The sequence below is a fragment of the Fundulus heteroclitus genome, chromosome 13 (assembly GCF_011125445.2).
Source record: "Fundulus heteroclitus isolate FHET01 chromosome 13, MU-UCD_Fhet_4.1, whole genome shotgun sequence".
Lineage (NCBI taxonomy): Eukaryota > Metazoa > Chordata > Actinopteri > Cyprinodontiformes > Fundulidae > Fundulus > Fundulus heteroclitus.
Window position 1 is genome coordinate 360058 of NC_046373.1, and position 12020 is coordinate 372077.

A 12020-nucleotide genomic window follows, 5' to 3' on the forward strand; every position below is an offset into this window, starting at 1 on the left:
ACTTTACAGCTGCCAAGTAAATGCCTCTTTGTGATATTTCTGCTTTACAGGTTATACAGACTCCAGACATCTTTTGCAGATACAGATACAGATTTTCTGTCTTGCTGAAGCAAGACAGAAAAAAAAAAATCACAAAACACAGAAGAGTATCTGGGTCAAGTCTCATAAGTTTGCCAATATTTGACCTTGACCAGCGTCTAGACAAGCGCAGAGACAGAGAAACACAACCTGAGTTCACCGAATCAGATGCTGCGACCCCACCTGCCTCCACTCCACTTATATAAGGAAGGATTACACAAGGTTGTTTTTTTTTAAAGGATGAAAAAGACAAACATAGCTCAGTGAATCTGTCAGTGTATATGATCAAGAGTATGAGATACAGTACATGGAAACAGAGCGGCATTTGAAAGAAAGGGCATGCACTAGTCTAAGTCAAACAGAAAGAAGTAAAAAAAGGAGGGTGGAGGCAGAGGAGGTTGCAGACAACAGCCGTGATTCAGAAGTGAAGGGGCCATTTATCACCTTGATGCAGCTTTAAAGTGTAAGCTGTTTGGGCTGCTACAAATTTACATTTTATACAACTATTCTGGCAGCATTCTCACTGATGAACGCCGCAGCCGTCAAGTTAATGCGCTGAATTATTTTGGTGTGAGAACAGAGGGAGTGAGGATGAACGGCAGACAGGGGCATGAAGAGGAGGAGGAAGAGGAGGAGGAGGAGGAGGTGTGGGTTTGACTAAAACAGCAGAAGGACTGCTGGAGCTGCTTCCACACTTCAAGGGCTTTAGTGACAGGGAAGCTGCTCCACTCAGCACCGTCAGCAGTTTTTGCTCATGCATGCAGTGTGTGTGTGCATGTGTGTGTGCATGTGTGAGTGTGTGTGTGTCGATCCGTTGGGAATGAAAACTCCCCATGTTGTTGTTCCATAAAGCAAGGACACTTTGCAACATTAGGTGCAAAGGACAAGCGCACATATGCTGTACACCCAAGTACACTGCAAACCTGCGTGCACAGATGATTACGGCAGTGATTCAATTCGGAGCTTGTGGTGAGTCTAGAACTGCGACGTTAATGGCCTCATACTGAAATTAATCTCACATTTTCAGTCGGCTTCTGCATCATCAACTTTATTGAAATATTTATGTTTGATTACTTAATAATTCATTTTTTTTTGTGGAAAGACCTCATATGTAACTAGACTTGATTAATATTTATTACTTGCACTGTCTGTTTTAGATTTCCTGAAAAAGGCAATTTTGGGGCATATTATTTATTGAAAAATAAGTTTTACCAATTAAAAAAAATCTGAAACAGTGTGTCCTTACATCACATAGAGCTTTACTCATTTCACTGTATTTCAATGGGTTGGAAAACGTTATCCAGTCTATAAGTTCTTCCTCTGATCTCCTTTCTTCTGCCTAATCATCAAAGGATTTCCAACTCTCCCCTGGACCTCAGTCAAACTGGGGGTCAGAGAATGAAATTATAGGCAGGAATAATTTTTCAAAATGTCATTATTTAGGTGAAAAACATTAATACAAATACATTTGTACATTCAAACATACTTGAGTTAATAAAACCTTTAACATCCATCTATATATATATATATATATATATATATATATATATATATATATATATATATATATATATATATATATATATATATATATATATATATATATATATATATATATATAGGAACTAGGATTTTTGAAAAAAAAAAACTTCTATTTATTTCTGTATTTTTAGTTCTATAACAAAAACATCAAACATTTCTTAAAAAAAGGGATACAATACATTCACTGCTATGGAATGTCATGGTGAAAAACGTGAAAGAACGAACACATGGGTTATGGCCTAATAGAAACAAAAGTATTACTTGTGTTCTGTCATTCTGTTCTTACAATTCTATGCAGATATTACATTAAATATAGGAAAAAAATGCAGAAATCACCATTTTTATCATCTTTATTTTTAAAGATATATTTCCAAAGAGCAACTTGCAGCTCCAGGGCCAGAGGTTGCAGACAGCTTTTAATAATCAGAGAGTCCGCCAGAGAGAAGCAAGGAAACTCTGGGACAAATGGGACAGAAACTAGATGGAGAAGTTGGTCAGAGTTGATAAGAAGATGAAGAGGTTCCCCCCGCCAGCATGACAACAACCCGAAACATGCATGACGATTAAAGCATATTCCTTTGTTCGAAAGTCCAGACATATAGTCATTAATTATCTTTCTGTAAACAAGATAATAATTTGATCCCACTCACACCTCAGGGTCTGCACCATAATTATCAAGCCGCAGAACATCACTGGAATCTGCAAGTGTGCAGTAAGAACTGAAATTATATCACAATTAAAAAAAATCCTCACTGCACTGCATTCATTAAATGAAAGCATGAGTGAGCAGTGTAAACATTGGACGGCACTTTTACTGATTGCTAATTTGACTAAGAGCAAAACACACAAATGAAAGGACCCCACAAGTGTGTCAGACTCATGCTGACCGGCGCTAATCGACAGCGAGGAAACTATGAAAGAACATTTATATCACTGAGGAGGCGAGAAGCACGGGAGAAAATAAAGATAAAGGAGACATAGCACAAGTTGGTGGTAAGGTGGCACCCTGCAGTAAAGAGCACCCATCCCTGGCTGCCACATAGGACACCCATTCACTCTGTGACAGGGTGTCACACCACATGATTTATGACGGGTAATTATGGTTATGGAGGTGACATCATATCCTTCTCTCTGGTCCCCGCGTGTAGCCATGCTGTGTGTGTGCACGTTTGTGCATGCATTTGTGCGAGCGTGTGTGTGTGTGTGTGTTCATAATGTGTGCTCCTGACTAATTAGTTCTGCTGTCTGGATCCAGCAGCGACTGTCTTTGTTTTTCTACAGAACGGAAGACAAGGCATGTCACAACAACGTATCTCGCAGTTCCTCCAGACGTGCTAATGTGCACACGTGTGCACAGGAGCACGCGTTCGCTCATGTGGACCCACAGGAGTTCGTCTCCCACCCTGCTCTATCGGCACCAGATATTGCCAGACTGCCCAATTCGATCTGGACAGATTTTAATTTTGCTCTTTTTTATTCAAGCCTGAGCCAAATGCGGAAAAGAAAAAAAAAAACTGAGGAAAAAAAAAACAAAACAGGGACAGTGATCGTCAACGTTTCTTGACAGAGTTAAACATCAGTTTACCACGCTTTGAAATTGGCAGCACGCTATTAGAAATCATTACTCTGCACCTAACAGCTGCTGACAGGCATGGGCACGGCAAATGAGAAAATGGAAAGATTAAAACGCGGTTTCTCTCGCCTGCACACATGCTAATTCACTTGCCAGCTGTAAATAAATGCATTCATCTACACACGCAGCATGCAGCACCTTTCGGGTAAAAGCCACAACATATGACTATATATATATATATAGATCTATATTATATATAGATAGATATATATAATATATAGATATATATAGAATAGAGATATATAGTATATATGATATAGATATGATAAATGAGAATGATATAGGATATATATATATATATATATAGATATATATATATATATATATATATATTATATATATATATATATATATATATATATATATATATATATATATATATATATACATACACAGTTTTTTACATCTTTTCAGCTGTTTTCCAACATATAACCAATATTAATACAGCACCTGAATGCTGATTTTGGCTGCCTGGACTATGCACAGGTCTCTCACAGCGACTAATATTCAGTGGTCACTGTGGGACTCAGGAGAGCGCCTTTAATCAATCATTTCAGAGGAAACAAAATAATCAAAAGTGAAGGGAAAGCGTATTGGACTGGCTGAGTCTGCTACCGTACAGAATATTTTCCTCTTTTTTTTCCACTGCCACTTCTGAGCCACTACTCAAATGTATGGCCATATAGCCACAGGGGTCCTGTTTGGATATGTGCCTCAAGAGTCCACATTTGAACTCTAATCTACGGTTCAAATGCAGCAGCAGGAATTTCAGATCAGTTTTAAAAAATAAACCCTTTGTTGCTTTCCTCACCTTTGGCCCGAGCATGAAAACTTTAAAAACCCAACCATGGCCAGTTTTATACACTCCCATGCCAAGGTATTATAACCCTTAGGTTTCTTCTTCACATTCTGTTACATTACAATCACAAAAATCTATTGATTTTATTGGGATCAGAATAAACAAAAAACAATGCATAAAGTATAGCAACAGTTACATTTTACATTGTAACAGATGATTGTAAGTTGAAGGGAAATAGATTCTTGGTTTTCAAAATGGTTTGCAAAAAAATAAATAAATCTAAAGCAATGTGGAATGCACTTTTTTTGTATCCAGCCCCTGAGTCAGTACTCAGGGCTGCATTCATCTAGAGGCTGACATTTTTGGCCTTCCACATTACAAAACAGCTCAAGCTCATCCACATCCAGCGTGGTGTCTAAACTGCCAACGTGACTTTTTGTAGTTTCTTTCAGTGATGGTTTCTTCTTTCTAATCTTCCATGATGACAACATTTGTTGACTTTATTTTTTCGCTGATAAATCGGACACTAGCCGTTTCCCTTCCACTTTAAAGTCATCAACTATTTCGTCTTGGCTTGTCAGATAACATTTAAATAAACTTAGTCGACCACATTGACGTTTGTGGTTTGGACCTTACAAGAATCTGTCAAACAAACACGGTAGCACATTTACTGAAAAAAGTGATGCTGAAAGGATGAGTTTTTAAAGACCTTGTTGCTTTTCAACTTGCTTATTTCTGTTGCTCCTGCTTTCGGAGGAACACCAGAACGCTGACTGAAGGCAGAAACTGCACACGCATAATCCCTCACAGATGGACAGCTAAACAGTGATCCTACTTGATTCTGTTTTGAAAGTCCACCATCATCCCCCAAATAGCAAGAGGACATCTCTTTAAACCCAGCAGAGGCTTTTCATCCCAGAGACCTTGCAGGTAGCTCATAGCTTCAAAAGCAATTCTTACGTTTAATAGTCAGTAGCATCTTCTCATCCTTCATTCCTGCCTGCGTGCACACTGAGCTCAGCTGCGATGCTACTCGGTAGGGTGCCGGCTTGAGGAAAAGGACAAAGACGTTTTGTCATCACGTCTCCTATTGCTGTGCTTCATGAAAAAAATTCTGATTGACAGCATTGATCCTGTGGGAGCAAGCCGGTACACCTGAAGAGGAGTTGCGGTTCACTTCTGTATGCCTCCATCTGGCATACTTACACCCTTCCAAATACCTGAGACACATTTTGAGCAGTAACCACACCAATGGAGCATATTTTAGCATATCCTATTTAACTGTGGTTTACTACAACACACTGGACAGCGCCTTAACCTACACTGCTGCTCATTTCTTTATCTTTACTTTATCTCTATCAACACATGACTTGTAGCCTAATACAGCAGTGTGCAAATGATACATCAACAGTATCAGCCGGCTAACGTGACTCTAGCCATATGTATGTCGCTCCGCCTAGCTCCACTTACATCCATCTGGGACCTCTCCATAGGAATTGCCTTTATTGAAGGCTGGGCCTTATCAAAAATCCTTGCATATGATTGGATAAGCCACTTGTCTGTCATCTTTATCGACGTGCTATTTCAACCACTCACACCGAAGCTAACCCGTGACGCTTTAAGAGCGACGCAGGAAAAAAAAAAACTTTTTTTAATGTGTTTGCGGCTCTAGAGGCACGCGTTTTATTGACAGTGAGCTGACAGGAAGAGGGGGGAAGACAGGCGGCAAAGCACCGTGGGTCGAAGTCGATCCCGGGCTGACCACGTCGAGGACTAAAGGACTCCTAACATGGTTCGCGCTAACCGCTCCGCCACTGGCGCGCCCCGGAAAACAAAACTTGCTAAATCCGGTCGGGAGAAGGGCGAAAACATGGTTTCCACCAACAAAAGCCTTCAGAGCCATTCTCTGATGTTCTTTTAATGAAACAATATCAGGTAGATTGGACAACACGGAAGAAATAGCAGCATCAATGTTAACACTTGCTTCCTCGATGTGATCCGCCATTGCTATCAAAACAGTCTCACTTCACGGTCGCTTCTCCACTACGTCACATCTATGAAACTCCAGCCCTGCGTCCTGATTGGCTAGACAATAAAATTGGTTGGAGAAATCACTCTCTGTGGGAGATGTCCCAGATGGATGTAAGTGGAGCTAGGCGGAGCGAAATCCATATGGCTAGAGTCAGGTTATCAGCCGGCACCAGCGCACTAAAAAAAGGGTTTTGGTATAAAGTTACTTATTTTAATTGTCAAATTGTTTCAAGAATTAAAATTTAAGTTGAGCATAGTTATACAATTAGTTACTATAATTTTATTTGATGAATTTCCACACAGTTGTTCTAGATTTTTTTTTTATTCCAAGAAAACTCATGTTAATTGTATAGTAATGTATTGGTTTATGTTAACTTTTCATTAAAGAGCACACTGGGACATTAGTTCAATGATCGACTTTGTTGTCGTTTCATCTGACCTGCGGCTGCATGTCTTGGACACTCGGGTGAAGAGAGGAGCGGAGCTCTCCACCGACCACTACCTGGTGGTGAGTTGGCTCCGGTGGTGGGGAGGAAGCTGGTCAGACCTGGCAGGCCCAAACGTACTGTGAGGGTTTGCTGGGAACGTCTGGCGGAGTCCCCTGTGAGGCGAAGCTTTAACTCCCACCTCCAGGAGAGCTTTAAACACGTCCCGAGGGAGGTGGGGGACATTGAGTCTGAATGGACCATGTTCCGCGCCTCTATTGTTGAGGCGGCTAGTCGGAGCTGTGGCCGCAAGATTGTCGGTGCATGTTGCGGCGGCAACCCTCGAACACGCTGGTGGACACCGGCGGTGAGGGAAGCCGTCAAGCTGAAGAAGGAGTCCTATCGGGCTTTTTTGGCCTGTGGGACTCCGGAAGCAGCTGATGTGTACCGGCAGTCGAAGCGGCAGGCGGCTCGGCTGGTCGCCGAGGCAAAAACTCGGGCGTGGGAAGAGTTCGGGGAGGCCATGGAGAAAGACTTCCGTACGGCTTCGAAGCAATTCTGGTCCGCTATCCGGCGTCTCAGGAGGGGGAAGCAGTGCAGTACCAACACTGTTTACAGTGGGGGTGGTGTGCTGCTGAACTCGACTCGGGACGTCGTGTTTCGGTGGGCAGAATACTTCGAAGACCTCCTTAATCCCACCAACACGTCTTCTGTTGAGGAAGCAGAGCCTGAGGACTCTGGGTCGGGTTCTCCCATCTCTGGTGCCGAGGTTGTTAAAAAGCTCCTCGGTGGCAAGGCCCCGGGGGTGGATGAGATTCGCCCGGAGTACCTTAAGGCTCTGGATGTTGTGGGACTGTGTTGGTTAACGCGGCTCTGCAGCGATGGATGGATGGATGGATGGATGGGTGGGTGGATGGATGGATGGATGGATGGAAGGAAGGAAGGAAGGAAGGAAAATGTGTCACATGCTGCGGATGATGTGGTCCCAAAGTGTGGCACACGTGAGCTACAGTCATGATAATGGAGATAATGAGATATAGTGAAGAAAACACAAAACACATGAAAATTATGAGCCAAGAAGAACGCAACAGGACTACGGGGCACAACTATGGAGTTAACTTAAACACAATTAAGTAATAATCAACAGCATGAAAATCAGTTGGGTGTAATCAACAAAATACCATTCAGCTGGGGGACAGAGCAAAGGCTGGGAACCAAGGAAGACATTCAAAAAGAAAAAAAAGGAAAAAGATTTTAACTATACATAAATGGGAACAAAAAAGAAACAAAAAACATGGATCATGACAAAATTAGGGTTTTCTGTAGTAATGTTTTTATTTGCTACCTTTATCAGTTAAACGAACAAACAAACATTGCATTTTACAATGACTTTATCATGTTGCGCAGTTTCAACAAGGGAGCGTGAATGAAGTCGCAACTCCAGCATATGTGCTTTCTGCACTTGCTCCTTCATACAAGTTTTCTTCTATTATTTGAGCTGGAACAGAAAAACACATGTATTTAGCCCCTGTTTTAACCAAAAACCACTGTCATGCATGTTTAGGAGATAGAGGTGAGCTAATTACTCCAGGACGTGTTGAGCACCAAAGCCCAGTGATGAGATCAGCATCTGAATGCTGAGTTCAGTTTACCAGTTAAGTAATCCCTTAATTTAACCTGTCAGACAACATATAATAAGATAAAACATCTCAAAATGCAACTCAGCATGCCCCACTTTCAAGAATTCAATAATATAATATGGTTACTGAAATATATCAGTCTGTAAAGGGTTACAAACCATTTAATTTAGTCTTAAAATGTAATCTTAATGTAGTCTTACAACATCAAATGCTTTCTTTTTTGCTCACAAAAAGCTGTTATTTAATTAAACAAAATTGAAAAAGAATCAACACATTTTGAAATGAATTGAATGTAGACTTAAATGGCATTTTTAAATCAATAACATTGACTGAAATGATATACAAAGCTCAGAATAAAAAAATTTCAGCGTGGTAAAATGGTTTAAAATGAACTTCTCTTTTAGCGTCGTAGCATAATCTCTCATGAAAACTTCAGAAAAAATCAAATCTTTAAAAAACAACTAAAAAGATCTCACATAAGGAAATAATTAATAGATGGTTGTAAGCATTGATATATATTACTGCAGAGGACATCACGTGACTACAGCATGACAAAAAGGCGCCATTGCTAAGCAGAATTAGCATCAGATGTATACAAAATTAGTTATTTTTCAAGGCCAATAAACTTTTCTAAGTAGAATGATATGTTGCTTTGACAGCTTGACTTGAATGTCATCAGAATCTGTCATGGTTGAGTTTTGGTTTGGCTTTGTTTTTCTGTTATTTTCATTTTTTCATCTCTTTTGGGTTAGGTTTGACTTTATTTATTGTTTTCAGTCATCAATTATTTTCTGTCATTTTTCACTTCACCTCCTCAGCAGTCAGTCACACCTGTTATCATTTACCAGTCAATTAGCCAGACCCTGTTTTCACCTGTGAAGTGTTCTATTTAAACCTGCCTCTGCCTTCAGTTCAGCACTGGGCCGTCATCATTCCACACCTCTCCATGCCAGTCCCCGTTTTGCCTTGGAAGCTTTGTTTTGCTCCTGTTGTTAAGGTTAGTCCTGCCAGTCACTCTAAAGACTGTTTGTTCACTGTTTGTTCCTGGAAAGGCTCTGCTCTGTGCCCTGGTGTCTCTCAAGTTCTGCTAACCTGACTAGCCGCCCTGGTGAAGCTCAGCTCTGTGCCCTGGTGTCTCCAATGAACTGCTAACCTGAGTGCTATGAGGCCTGCAGCCGAGCAGCACCTAGCAAGTGTGGACTCAAAAAAGGTTAAGTGCTGCGAATTAGCAGTAGCTATTGCACTAGCTGCTATCATGCTTAGTTTGTCTATGTCGATGTGCGTCTGTCCCTACCAAGTAAACTTTAAAATGAAAATGAAATGAAAAATATAAGATAATATAATACAAAAATTTAAATATTCATTTCTAGTAATCGATTGGTGGAGTTTATAAAGTTTACGCGGAATAGGTATTTCTGGACATTTTAGCATTTAACAAATCTAAGCTAGCTGTGCTGGACAAGGCTTTGTTAGCGTATTGACTTAATGACACTAGAGTTTATGTGTTACTTGTTCTACTATAAACAAATAGATTAACAGCTGACCAGAGCTTTTTTGTTTTTTATTCTCTCCCTCTCAGCTCCTCTTTTCTCCACCGTCTCTCTCTCTCTCTCTGTCTCTGCACTGTGACAGCCTGAGGGGAAGGGGATGTCTGTCCTCTGGGAGCTTAAGCAAGGCAACCAGACTGAGCTATACAGATTGCGTGGAGCGTTTATTGTTCTTTAAATCAAGAAGGACCCAAACCAAGCCTTTGGTTTCGACCCTCGTCAATATCTTAGCCGCCCAGGTCATCAGGAGCACCGGAACACGTTGAAAAATGTTCCAAATGGCCAGTCCGCCCCTGAAACCTTCTATTATTAGCCTATATACGTTTAGAAATTTCAGCTTCAAGGCCAGAACCCAACAACCTGTGATACAATAACGCAGTTTGAGATTTTAAATAAATAAATTGACAGCATCTTTATAGCACACTATAATTGCACAGTTTCCACACTGCTTATGGATTTATCTTTTGGGAAAGTGCACATTTATTTGTATGATAACATCGACCATTTTCTCAGCTTTAATTTGAGTCATGTTTTATAAAAAGCGGACAAAAATTAAAGGTACTACAACTTATTGTTTTTGCTGTTTTTTATATATGTGTGCTCATTCCGCTTTAGAGCAGCATGGTGTTGTTGAAAAAAACTTTAATATATAGCAATGGCGCCTGTCTGCGCACATCACTGTCTCTATAGGGACAAACAGGGGATGTCCTATCCAGTAATATATCACTGGTTGTAAGTTTGATTGCAACTTCCCATGCCACCAAAGTGCCTTTTGGCAAGACATTGAACCGAACGTTGCTTACCGACAGTATTGGTGTATGGATGTGTGAAGGTTGCGAGTGTGAATGGGTAGGTGTGACTTCGGCTGTAAAATAAGTTTGAACCCTTGACTAATTTCTCAGCTGAGTGGCATTTAAGACTAAAAACACCCCTTTACACTTATTAGTTCCTCTCCTGTCCACATTTTAACACCCTTTTTATAATAGGCATCACTTAATCTTCTACAACATTTCACAAGATTCCAGCATGCAGACAGAGGGAGGTTTGATCATTTCTCAGTGCACATTCTCTCTAGATCAGGGATTCCAACTTCAGTCTTCAAAAGGCATGTGGTTTTAGTGTGTCCCTGCTCCAGCTCCGCTGATCCAATTGGGTGGATTATCTCCTCAGTATGTCACCAGGTTCTGCAGGGGTCTGGTAAGTAACCGTTTGATTGAGGTGTTTTGAACTGGGAACGGTCTAAAACATGTCCCCCGGGATTTGAATTTGCACAATACTGTTCTTGATCACCCAGAGTCCTAGAGCCTCTTTTTCACTTTAGCTCAGACAACAAACAGATTGTTAAAGGATTAAGGTCCAGAAACTCCGATGTCCATTTTGAATTCTACTCCTCGCTGATAATAAATGAAGGAACTGAAAAGAATGGAAATTAACTTACAAACATTAAACCTAAAATTACAGTCGTCAGAAGAAAAAAAGGAAAGTCAACGATCAGCAAAAATTATTAGACAACATCCAGAGGGAGCCATGAACATCTGCAAAATTATTTTTCTCACCATCAATACAGCAGAAACCACTGGAGAACAGATGTAATTCATTACGATGTGTCCCCTGAGGGCTAAAACCATTATGAAATTACACAGATATCCAATCCTTTTAAGTAGATGTGGCTACCAAAGTAGCCAGCATGCAAACAGTAACTTACTGTCTTCTCCAGGTGAAGAGGTTCTCCGCAATTGTGAGAAATTGTTCAGACCTGCATTATTTAAACACACTTATAATTATATTCTACGCTGTCATAAATATGCAATCGCATGCATGTTCAATTTAGTACCAAATATGGGAGTGGCACAAATTAGATTTTTTTGGGGGGTGAAAATATTGGAATTGGGCTGGATGTTGGTTCACAGTGCCATGAAAAGGTCCGGTATGACTCACGTATGGGCAAAAATATCGTCTTTGGGCTGGATTTGCCTGCTGAGCGAACGTAACATTGCTCTGAACATGGACGGACGAGTAAATCAGCCCAGCTCTTTCTTCACTAAAACTCCACAATTAGCAGGGGATGTTGACAATGAGGCAAACATTTTAAATGTAAAAGAATGTTCTAAATAAGAAGAAAAAACCTTCAAGCACAGCACACTTTATCCGTCCCAGATCCAGGACTCAACAAAGGATAGTGTGATTACCCATATTAAAACAAAAAAAGCCCTTTAAGCACTATCTAAGGAAAATTAGATTTAGTTCAGTTCAATTTAGTCCATGTATATGTCGCCAATTCACAAATCAAACAGATCATCTTCAAAAATGTAAAACCAAATCATT